Source organism: Podarcis cretensis (genome assembly GCF_951804945.1).
Source record: "Podarcis cretensis genome assembly, chromosome: 6".
NCBI lineage: Eukaryota > Metazoa > Chordata > Lepidosauria > Squamata > Lacertidae > Podarcis > Podarcis cretensis.
Window position 1 is genome coordinate 73,477,873 of NC_137175.1, and position 12,960 is coordinate 73,490,832.

A 12,960-nucleotide genomic window follows, 5' to 3' on the forward strand; every position below is an offset into this window, starting at 1 on the left:
TAAATGCTTTGTGTATTAGTTTCCCTGTGGTATTAACTTTTGAAAAACAGGGCAGTTGTTCAAGGGCACTTTATAAACACAGAACTATAGATTCTATACCAAATTAAAACTCATATAAAATCTGCGCTCTGTACTACAAATTAACATATTTAATTTCAATATTACCTGCAAACCTGATTTTTTTTTTCCTTTACCAGCATGGCTCTAATTAGTCATATAAAATCAAGTCAGAATACTGTAAGCAATTATTATACTAAAAACAGGAAAGGGAGCTGAATTAAAAATGGCGTAAGAAAATGCCGCATGGAAATTAACGCACCCATTAGCATCAAGAAATATGCACTGTAGTTTAATGTTATTAAAAATTCAAAAAAAAAAAGCTGTTACTTAAGGTCGTAAAAGCAAACACTTGTCTTTTAAAATACTTATTAATGTGCTCCGAGATTGGCAAGTGTATCGTTTCTGAGGAACACCTTGGCAGAGTTGACAGAGCAGGATTCTTCTTCCTTTGAACATTGGCTCTTGCTAGAGTTGAATATCCAAACTATTATGAATGTTCCTCACTTGACTCTTCCTTAAGATCACAAATGTCCACTCTAGCATTCTATAACAGCTTTTCAATGCGTCTGTGATTACACTTCCCTGTTGCTAAGTAGCTCCTGTTCTCAGCAACATATAAGCTATTAGAAAGTCATTTCTTCTGACCACCACACTGTCCTGATGGAGCTGCCTTCAGAATGCATGGGGAAATATTAGCTACAAACAATGAGGATTTTCTCTATATTTGTCTGCATATATCCTCCAACATTTATCCAATGAAAATAGAGACATCATCATCATCATTATTATTACTTCTACTACTACTACTTATACCCTGCCCATCTGACTGGGTTGCCCCAACCACTCTGGGCATCTTCCAACATTTATAAAAAACACCATAAAACATTAAACATTAAAAAAAAAACCTTCCCTATACAGCACCGCCTTCAGATGCCTTCTAAAGATTGTATAGTTATTTATCTCCTTGATTAAGGGCTCCATACCCTCCGATGAAAATAGGGACGTCCTGTCATATCTTCTAACATTTCTCTGATGGAAATAGGGATAAAATAGGACATTCCAGGATCAAACCGGAAACTGGGACGGCTTCTGTAAATCCGGGGCTGACCCTGGGAAATAGGAGCACTTGGGGGGTCTGTGTGCGAAAATGCATGTGATGTTACCTTTCAATTTTGCTTGGGTAATAATCTTTTTTAAAAAACAAAAACAGTGTGCTTTTAAAAAGGCAGTTCCAAGTTCGCATACCCATAACCTTTTTACATCTTTCTGTTGTTCTTTTTCGTTGAAGATTCAAAATATACAACATAAGTTACAAATATAAGAAAATTAAGTTTGTTATTGAGACTATTAAAGGCCTCTGATCTTTGCATCTTTGTTGTGGTCTTTTTTTCTTCATCTTTCCATGCTTTTTTCTTTTTTTCTTTCTTTTAATAAATCCAGGTGCCACAAGGGGTATAATTTCTGGACGAAAAAATTGCAGAATGCCTATTTAAGAAAAAGGGAAGAGAAAGAGTGGTTAAATGCATCCTAAATTAATTGTGTTTGGTCTGCCTCCAGCTCAAAATTTGGGCGCCATGAGATTTTGCTTTTGACACAGAAATGTTGGTACCTGGGTTTATTGTTTTAGTATCCAGGCTCCCTTAACCAAGTTAAAATACTTACGTTTTGAAATAAAAGTATATATTATTGCCCTCTACTGGAAAGCAACAGACTTTGCCAAATAATTGTGACATGATTGCTCTCTCTTTTTCTTACATTTCTCTCTTTGTCTCTGTCTCTCTCTACCCCACGCCTTCCAATAATTAAACCAGTGGATGGAAGGAGAAGATTAGACGCAAAAGGACAGATCTGCCCACGCTTAGGATTGCATTCACATATGATGCTGAAGAAAACACTTCTGCAAAATAGCATCGGAGCCATGAAACCTTTCTCCTGTTTTCCCTTTCAATTATCAACCATTGCATGCTTTCAAAAAGTTGCTTGCACATTCTAGAGTTTGACTAATATCAATCCTTAAAGAACTGCTGGTGTTATTTGAAGTTCTAAATGGCCTGGAACCCAAATGCCTCTTCCTCTATCAGCCTTTGCCTTAAGATTCCCAGAGATGGTTCTTCTTCACATTCCACTTTTGGGGGAATCTCATCAGGTGGCAAAGCAGAATAGAGTCCATTTTTGAAAGGCCCTGATATTGTCAGATGCAGATTAGGGGGACGCGACTGCTTCTGTCGCACTGGGCACAGAGCCTCAGGGGTGCAGCAGGGAGGGTCACAACTACGATGTAGAATGGAAGGTGGGAGGCAGGGGGCACTGACTTTTGGTGCCGGACTGGGTAGCACTGATATTGGAAACCCCAGGGTCTGCCACAGATTTGTTTTCAAGTGAATATGTGCCTGTTCTCTCAGCGTTTAACGAGGGACTGTTTTACTCTTCTCCTCTGCTTAGCTATTTCTAGCAACCTTTGTTTGCTAGTGTTCTTAAGATGATATTCATATTCTCCAACATTTCTCCAATGAAAACAGGGACATCCTATTCCATAGTAATAATTTTATTATTTATACGCTGCCCATCTGACTGGGTTTCCCCAGCCACGCTGGGCGGTTTCCAACATATATAAAAACATAATAAAACATTAAACATGGGGGGGGGGCTTCCTATACAGGGCTGCTTTCAAATGTCTTCTAAAAGTTGTATAGTTACTTATGTCCTTGGCTTGGGGGCGGGGGACTCCATACCCTCCAACATTTCTCTGATGAAAATAGGGACGTCCTAAGGAAAAGCGGAACATTCCGGGATCAAATCAGAAACCAGGATGTCTTCTGCAAATCTGGGACTGTCCCTGGAAAATAGGGACACTTGGAGGGTCTGCGATATTTAGTAGTAGTAATTTAAAATTGATTTTATGTTGTTCCCCACCCTGGTGAAAGGTGGCTTAAAAATCTTTTAAAGTAACAAAGCAAATATTGTACAAAGGCATTGCTCCTCTGAAAGCCACAGAAAGTGAAATGGTGTTTCTACAAGACACTTAATGTGGTGCTATATTTCCAATAATAATTCCTGGAGTACCTACATGTTTGATCAGTAGGGAAAGTAAGTATCTTCTTTCTCTACCCCAGAGGCATAGAAAACTTTGTGAAATGTCACAAACTTCCACCTAGGTATGTAGTACTATAGAAGTGGGTCCAACATTTTAAAAGTTTTCCTAACAATGCCAACACACTTGAATATGAATGGCACAAACGTATATGCTTGCTATTCATCTGAGTAGCGGATGTCCTTGGACTCTTCGCTTCCACCACTGCTGTCTGTACTGGTTTGTAAATGCAGCTAGACACCGTCAGGCAATCTGATTAAGCAAACTTCTTAGCCTCCTTCATCTGCACTTCATTGCAGGCACCTTTTCGAAAGCATAATGGCAAGAACAAAGCTCAACAAGACACCTGTCAGCTGATATGCATTATCAGAATCAGATACCACTCTTGGGCGAATGGGTGGGTCCCATTATGCTGTTTAGTTCGATTGACTTATCCACATCTCATCTCAAGCAACTTACAGCTTCAACCTGGCTTAACCTTGAAAGAGATAGGCTTTCCTTTTTTTCCCCTTTTTTTAATAATATTTATTAAAAATTTTCCAGAATAAAAAGGAAAGATAGCAAGAAAAAAAGAAAAAACAAATATGATTTACACTTGGTTTCAGTGGCATCTTTCCCGGACTCCCCCCCCCCCCCCTCTTGTATTCCATTTCCCTTAAATTGATTCCACAGATTCTTACCCCAAATTTTAAAACCTTATTTGTAATTTTAAATAACCCATTTATTCCAAATTAATTTATCTTATTTATCTTAATGAACCATTTCTCCTTATATTTTATATAATTCCCTAAGATCGACCCCATTTCCCTTCCACGAATTCCCCTATTTTCAAACAACAAACATGAAAAAAGAAAAGAAAGAAATAATATATAATTTTACAGCCTTTGGATTCCAAATCTCCCCCCCCCCCCATTCCCCGGTTCCAATCCCCAAAGTTCATCCATTGTCTACTGCCAGCCTGGTGTATCCACGTCTATATCTCAACTCCACTTTGCCGTCTTTTGATAGCTTTTAATTTCAGAAAGTCCAATCTCGAAAAAACTCTCAGAAAAAGTCATTGTTCTTCCATCCAGACCTCTATGTTTAAGAGTCTAACTTAAATTCTATTTCTTGGTCCTTTTAAAGTCTGGATGTTCCAAATACTCCGGCTTCAAATTTGGTCCAGCTCTTATTCCTCAGGTTGCTTTTTCCTGTTCTGCTGCAGAAACCTTCTAATTCAGAAACTTCTTGTTCTCCACAGAGGCTTTTGTTATTCAGGAACATAACTTGCGTCAAGTCCCTTCCTTTCTTCAATAGATAAATCCATTGTCTCCTTTAGTATAGAAACCTCTGTAGACAAAATAATGCTTCGTTTTTGCAGCTTTCCCAAGAGATAACAGATCCTGCTCAAATTCATAGTATTTTTCCACTTGCTGCTACTGTTGCAATGTCCCAGCCTCCCTCTAGAGGGAATATGGTAACTTAATTTCTTTCAAAATCAGACCCAAAAGTCAAATAACTTGTTGCCTTTATTTCCAATAATTTATGTCCAAATTGTAACAAATCTAACCAGCAAAGCCATCGTAACAAAGTTCTCTTTTATTTTCCTGCTTTGACAGCTACTTTGACAGCTGTCAAAGTTTCTGTGTCTCTTCACCAGTCTCTCATAGCGGATCGTTCCCGGTTCCCGGGGGGGTTGCATTTTAGTTCCCACAAATCAGTCTTCTCCTCCAGCACAATTATTGTAATTTCCCTTCGTGAAGTTAAAAAAAATTTTCAGGTAAACAAGTTCATCTCTCGATCTTAGTTGTCAAATCCTTGCGTTGAGCCATCTACAACAGGGGGGGGCGGACTTCCTTTTTGCACTCCCCCCGCTCGCTCCAAATTCAAAGATCAAATTTCCCTTTTAAGTCCAATCAATTTACTCACGGGTTGTTCCTTTTAGTCCAAATCCAAAATTTTCAAAGAAGAAGTCGTTGCTCTCCGCCGAATGGCATGCGGCTTCGCTGGGCAGGGGAAGCATTGGACTCACAGCACCACACACACACACACACCCCCGTCACCCGCTCCGCAGCCTTTAAAAAGGCTCCTTCGCGGGTCGGGGGGGGCGCAAACGGTGCCCGCCGAGTCACCAAGTCCATGGGCATCTCCGAAAGAGATAGGCTTTCCAACCGCGAGGTACGTCAGTGCGAGGCGTTGGAACTACAGGGTTAAATTGGAAGGTGCAAGATCAAGATGTAGTACGTGAAGAAAATAGGAAGTGTGGCCCACAAAGTGTTGAATTAAATGAACCCATTAAGCTAGGTTTTCTCTTAGAGCCTATACATAAAAGTGGTTGTTGTTGCTTTTTCCAAACCACAACTAGAAATAAACAGCTGGGGATTAACTGTGTGTCATATATTTTAAGGCATTGTGAATGCAAAGTATCATTTCCTTGAGCAAGGAAGGACTCATGTAGTTCAAATATCATGGATACACTTTGTCTCCATTTTAGGTATGCTACCTGGCTGTTTTCTAAAACGTGTTCAGCTGTAATTCAGAAGTCCACAGTGACATACAGAACCAGGGGTATCATATGCCCCTCATTCAGTTCGAGGGTGAAAGTAGAGTCCTGTGGGCAAGAATACCCAGTGGTGGGCCCTACGGCCAAAGCTATTGGCTCATTATAGACAGCCTGAAACGGGCAGGAAGTTTGCAAGCCAAATATCCAATGCCTTTTGCTCTCCTGCACCAAGTTACAGCAGCTGAGCTCTGCAACATATGGAAGAACTTGCCTACTGCCCCGTGTCCTAGAGAACCTGCTTCTGATCCTCCTGCTTTTGTCTGGGCTGCCTGTCACTCCACAGACTGCAAACTGACCTGCTCCCTGTTCTGGATGCCAATGCCTACATATGTGCTAGGAGTTAGCAGCCCATGGCTGATGAATCACTGCTGGCAACTGGGCCTCTCGCGCCAATGTCCCAAGAGTCCTATGTCCCAGAGAAAGGCTTGTTCCTTCTCGGTGCTATTTTTCTACAAAAAGAAATGTCGGAGCTCACCATGAACTTCTCCCTTGTTCTCTTAGAACGGCAATGGTGCCCACTGAGAGGTGTGCTGGAACCAAGTTCTGGTGAGCTCTGGCTGGGGGGGGGGCTGGTCCTTCTTGACATAGGGATGCATTTTCTAAGTATACCACTCATACCCTACTAATGGCACTTGGAATGACAGAGGTTTAAATATACTAGGCTTAACCCTTCCAGGAAACATAACTTAAGGCAACGTAAGTTATCTGCTTTTTACCTACCAGGTTTTAGGTCTGCTGGGATCCTCCTACATGGAGATAGCTGTAGACTTCCTTAGCACATCAAACTAAATTGGGGCATACTTGCCTGAGAAGATCACAGGAGAAGAAGCTAATGATGTTCCACTCTTAGCAATCTGGAGTTCACAGTGGCTTCTGCATCAAAGTGTCACAAAGGCTGTGGGGCAGAGGTGGTCCAAGCTGAACATAGGTCCATCTACTGTCTACAGTGACCAGCAGCAGGTGTTTTCTTGCCCTATCTAGAAATGCTATAGATGGAAGGTGGAACCTTCTAAGTAGAAAAAGACCTTGCAAGAGGCCCTAGACAACAGCAGAATGGTTCTATCAGTGACCTTCAAACTATCTACATTTCCGCAGGGACATTTCTGCCATGTGAAGTTTTCTACATTGCACATTCTATTAATGCAGGGCAGGAACCAATCCTGTGAGCCCTTTCCATGACCTCTTGAGAAGTTGTGTGCTTTACCTAGAAATCACTCCCTTGAAACTATGCATTATAGTGGAAAGCTCAATAGTGCTGGACAGCTTGTAATATTGAGGGGGCCTGAATGGAAACCTTAGGATTTGTCAGAAGTGCTAAGAATGTAGTTTGAAAACAGCTGCTTTGAGCCAAGAACATCCAACAAGTTATATAGGAGAGAGTGCATGTTAGGTCACCTTTAGGTCACCTTGCTTCTTGACTCAGTTGATTAGTCTCACTTTCATAATATGATTCTGTCTCATCAGTTTATATCAGTGTTTCCCAAACTTGGGTCTCCAGTTGTTTTTGGACTACAGTTCCCATCATCCCTGACCACTGGTCCTGCTAGCTAGGGATGTTGGGAGTTGTAGTCCAAAAACAGCCGGAGGCCCTGGTTTTGGAAACAGTGATATATATATCCTGCAGTTCTGATCAGCTGATGGGAATAGGGAACAAGGTTCAAAACCTAAGCTGCCTACAAGTCTAACAATGCTAAGTTAGAATGTAGCATTCTTTTCAATATATATCACATTGTTTCTGCAACCGGAGTCTTGTGTTCACAAAGCAATGTGCCAGAGGAGATGTAAGCAGCTTGAATGCCCATCAGAAGGCATTAAAATGCATCCTGGTTGCCCAAAATCCACAGTGTGGCCGGACTTTGGCTTCAGCACCTGAGGCTTTGCTTGGATAGCTGCCCCCAATCATCTGTCCTCCACCCCTGGTGCGAACCACAGGAATAGCTGCACATCTCTTACATAGAAGGGTATCCACGTTGCTTCCATTCTTCCTGCTGGCTGGTTATTGCTGCACCTGTGACTTCTTAAATTAGCCACAGCTGGACTAGCTGAGACCTCTTGGCTGCCAGGCCTCAAGAGCTGCGCACAGCCACAGCCACGGGGAAACAGTGAATGCTGTGCACAAGCCAAGGAACATTACGGGCGTCATAAGCCAAGGAGCATTACGGAGGCTCAAGAAGAGCAGAGGCAAAGCCTATGTACATGCACAACAGCAAAGATTCCTTTCTTTATAACTTTGGCTGAGCTGGAGCTCCCAAGTACGACAAATTAATCTGGGTTGCAATTGGAGCAAGTGTATTAAAATGCCAACTGAAGTCTCTCTTCTTGGTGGTTATGATTTAAAAAAAGAATCTGGAAAAATTATTCTTAAAAGCACTGCAAATCTGAGCATGGCAATAAAAGGGGAGCATTCACAGGCAGCTGCATTCAAAGATATGGAGGCTCCCTGCCATGGATTTTCAAGTGTGCGTGATACTCAAGTCTCCCCGAGTCAAGCCATTTGAGTGGAACTTATTACAAAACAAATACGGCAGCAGGTAGAACTCAGTTTTGTACCACCCCAGGCACAAATGCCACGACTCATGTGATTGGCTGGGGATGGGGAGTGGGAGACACTGAGCATTATGACATCACACACGGTTTGTAGGAGACACAACAATGGATTGGTAGCCGCTCAGGGTCTCTCGCGACTTTTAGTTCCATCCTCAAAAGCTGCAGGAGGAAAGGCGGAGCAAAACTTGAAACTCGGAAGAAATGAGTTGCTGACAGTGCAATCACACATATGTCCACTCAGAAGTGAGTGCTGCTGTGTTTGTAGAGGCTTACTGTCTAATGGCTGGTAAAACAGGCATGGCCAACATGGTGCCTCCAGGCATTCTTGGATAACAATTCCCATCGGCCCCAGCCAGCCTGGCCAATGGTTCAGGGACAGCTGGTGCTGTGGTCCAGCAACACCTGGAGAGTGTTAATGTTGGTTCTCTTTGGGTTCTGAGCTGCAGCCTGAATTAGGTTTCCAGGGGTCTGGGGAGGGCAGCAAACCAGCAGCCTGAATTACTTTTTTGCCCAGAAGGTTATTGAAAGTCAAACAAATTATGTGTAAGTGGGGAGAGGTGAACAAAAGCGGGGAAAGGCATAATAAAGTATGTAAAGCAAGAGAAGTAATGCGCAGCTGTTTAATGTGCATAATTTAGGCTGGTTGCAGAATTCAGTTTTCTTAGGCCAAGATGCTCATTATCCCCCCATTTTAGATCGCATAGGTCAGTTGGCTAGAGCGTGGCGCTGATAACGCCAAGGTTGCAGGTTCGGTCCCCATATAGGACAGCTGCATATTCCTGCATGGCAGGGGGTTGGACTAGATGACCCTCAAGGTCCCTTCCAGCTCTACAATTTTACCATTCTATTATTCTAAGCTCTCTCCATAGCTGTTGCCATCACCTGTTTTATCAAACACGACTATACTTAGTTACCTGAGTACACTGGCTTCCAATTAGCCATCCTTTGCTCTTTTGCTTCCTGTAGCCAGCTGCTTCTGCTTCATTGCATTGTTCTCTGCTTCCCTCCTCCCCACAACTTCCATTATCCAATGGTTTTCATCAGACGCCTAATAACGTTGCTAATTTGGGAGTCACTGGATCGTGCTCTTTGTCACTCCTTGCCTTCTATGCTCCTACAAGTGAAAAGATATTTAGAGCCTCACCCCCAAAATTGCTGGGAAGGGGGGGGGAGAGAGGAAATGACATAGAACCATATGCAGTCAGGTAGTCAATGAAAGGGTTACTTTCTCCGCTTTGAATGTCTTTTATTTTATAGGAACTCTTGGAAGGGGGGGGGATCCAGCTCACATTTCACACTCACCAGAATAGCGCTTGTGAGACATTCCAGCTGCCTTCAGCCCTAACCTCAGTTTAGAATGTTACATCCTAAATTACAAGGTATGGATGTGTGTGTGTGTGTGTGTGTGTGTCCTGACATACACACACACATATACAAAACCATTTAACAGGGTATGATGAAATAAGAACCAGCGATAAGTTGCCACTTGGCCTTAAATTACCCAGTGAATGGTGACTTCCAGAATTGTTACAAGGTAGTCTTCAAATGGGAACAGACCTGAAATCTCCAAAGTGATAGCTCTTAGGATCGCGAAAGGTAAGCTCAGCATGATGGGGCAACATGGAGACAGTAGGTTCCATCTGTCAGGAGCTCAGCCTACACTCGAGTAGGACCCTGGCAGAGACCCATGCCCGACCAGCATGTTCTCTTCCTCCTGGTCGATCGTTCGGGAGCTTCAAAAGCTTTCTTCAGCCCGAACATTACAGCGACCGATGCCAACAGACACTGGCACACTTAGGGATCTGCAGAGTTTGCGCAACTCGCGTGACAGACCTCAGCAAGTCAGCATTTTGGCTAATCTACTTTATTTACATATAAACATACAAAACATACACAGAGCACTGCAACATGGCTCCCTCTCTCTCTAACATCATCTAGCATCAGATAGCAAAGAGAGAAGAAAAGGTCGTAAAAAAAAGGTCAACAACTTTGGTCAGCCCTTTGGTCGGCCCTCATGGCCCTTCACTTCATCAAATCAGGCCCTCTTTGAAAAAAGTTTGAACACCACTGCAAGCCTTAGGCACACCATATTCTGATGAAATAGTGAGCTTGGGTAGGAAACAGGTGGCCCGAAAAGTGCACCCTGGGCCTATGAATGAGCCCCTAAATCTTGATGCGTTGGAGAGGCAAGCCAGGATGCAAAATGCCATGTGTGTCTGGAAGCCTTTCACTCCTGCTGTCCTACTAATGCACTCATGCAGCTCTCCATAGCCCCTAAAAAGCCGCTTTTGGAAGCTGGGGGAGCCAGCAGGGCAGCATTACATGAGGCACAAGGTGATGCTGCTGGGAAAGTCAATCAGCAATATGCACCCCCAATGTGCATGCAGAAGGCATGGGTCTCTCCGGACTCCTGCCTCTCCTTGTCTCATGTTTTATGTACAACCACCAGTGCCAGATATTAGCTGCAGCTCAAGAGGGCATAGCTTGAAGGCCTTGGCCATGAGACCGAGGTCTGTGCGCATGTGGGCACAGGCGCATAGTGTGCAGGCCCCTAATGGCTGCTTAGCAAGGAGTAGAGCATGAGCGGTGATTACAGACCTCAGTAAATTTTTACCCATGCTTTCTTTCCCCCCCCAGTTTAAAAACTTTATAGCAACGCACATTTTTCGTAGGTTCCGCTTTCTCTCGTTAAAACTCAAATGAACTCCTCTTAAAATGAAACATCAACATTATACAGGCCACAGGAAGAATTAATGTGACTGGAGATTGTGAAATCAGCTGAGCATCATCTCTTTTTCTCCTTTTTTTCCTCCTAGGGTGATACCTAGAGACAGAGACAGAGCTGACAACGCCAGAAGATGTCAATGCCATGCAGAGAGAAGATAAATTTAGAGTGAATGATTTCCCAGTTATGCAGGGACCAACAGAGAGTTTATAATAAAACAATTTAAACACAGTTTGGAATATGACAATGGCAATTTTTCTTGTGTAGAAAACAAACCATTACAGATCTGTGTTTGTGGCCCAGCAGGGTGTTTTGTAATATAGACCTTCTTCCGCAGAAGATATTTATGTCCAACTTCTCATGCAGCCTGTGATATTCTACATTATTATTTCATTTGTCTCTTTGTTATAACTTCATCTCAAATGCTGGAAGAGATGGATCATCCAAGAAGTTGTTGGGGATGTCAGTTGCTTCCTTAGCTTCTTGGAAAATCTGCTTTTCAGATGCGTTCATGGTTGGCTTTGTATTCCTGAGGAATAGAGAACCTCAGTCCAGGCCCCTCTAAATGGTACTCTTCCAAGGCTAAACTCCACCCCACCCCATGCCCCCCCCCCCGGCTATGCATCTCAATGGTCTAGCTCTGCATCCTCCTCCCCACCTAGAAAAACCAAGAACTGAACCTTTCGCATGCAAAATGTGTGCTCCAGCACTACTTTCCCACCATATGCAGAATTTCTCATTCAGATCTCCCCACTCCTGCATAATGCACCCCTGCTAGACCTCTGGCAATGCTGGATGCTACGGGTACCACATATGCCAACTCCTCCAACATGCTCAGCTCCAAATCTCACCAGTGCTTCTCTGAAAGCTGCTAGGGACACTATCTGCACGCACTCTCTGCCTTTTCACACTCTTTGGCTCCTTCATCCACCTCTGTTTCCTACTCACATTTTCTTTCCTCTTTTCTCCCTCCAGGCAGCCTCCAGCTGGACAAATTCCCCGACTTCCCACAGCTGCCTAAATCTCCTTCTCCCCTGGGTCCTTCATCAAGCAATCTGAGACTACGCTGATGTGACTGTCTTTGCTCCTCCATCTTCATACCACTTCTGGTTCTAGGAGACCAGGGGGAAGGAAACTGGTTGCAGCTGGAGGGGGAAACACCCTGACTTCTTCACCAGCCTGACTCATCTATGCCTCTCGGCCTCCCTCCCCTCCAGCCTCCACTTCTGCCTCTGATTCTGGACTGCTCTCTGCCACAGACTCTTCCTGCTCACTAAACCCTGTTACCTCTTCAGCTTCCAACACCTCCTCCTCCCAGTCTGCTCCCTCTTCTCCCTCTAACCACTCATGGTCGTCCCACCACCAGTCCCCGGGCTCTGAGCCTTCTTCTCTTGGTAGATAGAATTACCCACAGGTAGATTCTGGGTTGCCTGGGAGCCTGACTTCAAAAACAGGGGCACTCCCCACACAATGTATGGTCCTTGTTACTGCACTGAGATCAATAGCAAAGCTGCAGCCTAAAGAGTTGCTGAAAATAAATAAGGAACCATAAACGATCGCCCACTGTTAGATTTAATTCCCCCAGTCTCCTTGATAAAACCTTGGAAGGGGATGATTCAATCTGCATAGCAGACGTTATAAAAGCGTGCAAGTTGTCTGAAATATTCTTCCCCCCCCTTTTTTTTCCTTTTTATCTCTGAGTCATAATAAAACAGGCAATTTCCTTAAAAACCAGAATACAACGTTGTTTATACATTATGGCGAGGTCTTTATTATCATTACTCTGCTTCTGCATATTAAGAGAAACCTTAAACTCCAGAAGTAAACATTGTGGCAGTTGCCTTTTTAAAAATGTATTTCTTTTTTTAGTTGACCTATGCAAATCTACTTTTTAAACATAAATGACAGCAATCAATTATTCAATTTGAAATCTATTGAGAAGAATCCTGTGGCCTTCCCGCGTACGTCTTCATTTACAGATCCGGTTCTGTTTTG

The 12,960-nt window shown here is 43.3% G+C and overlaps 1 long non-coding RNA gene across 1 annotated transcript; it reads left to right on the forward strand.

The window, feature by feature from the left end:
• Nucleotides 1-8,333: 8,333 nt before the first annotated feature.
• Nucleotides 8,334-11,196, forward strand: LOC307218363. The gene is made up of 2 exons (XR_013839948.1): nt 8,334-8,483; nt 11,057-11,196. It is a non-coding gene; the product is annotated as an uncharacterized lncRNA (long non-coding RNA).
• Nucleotides 11,197-12,960: the final 1,764 nt, after the last annotated feature.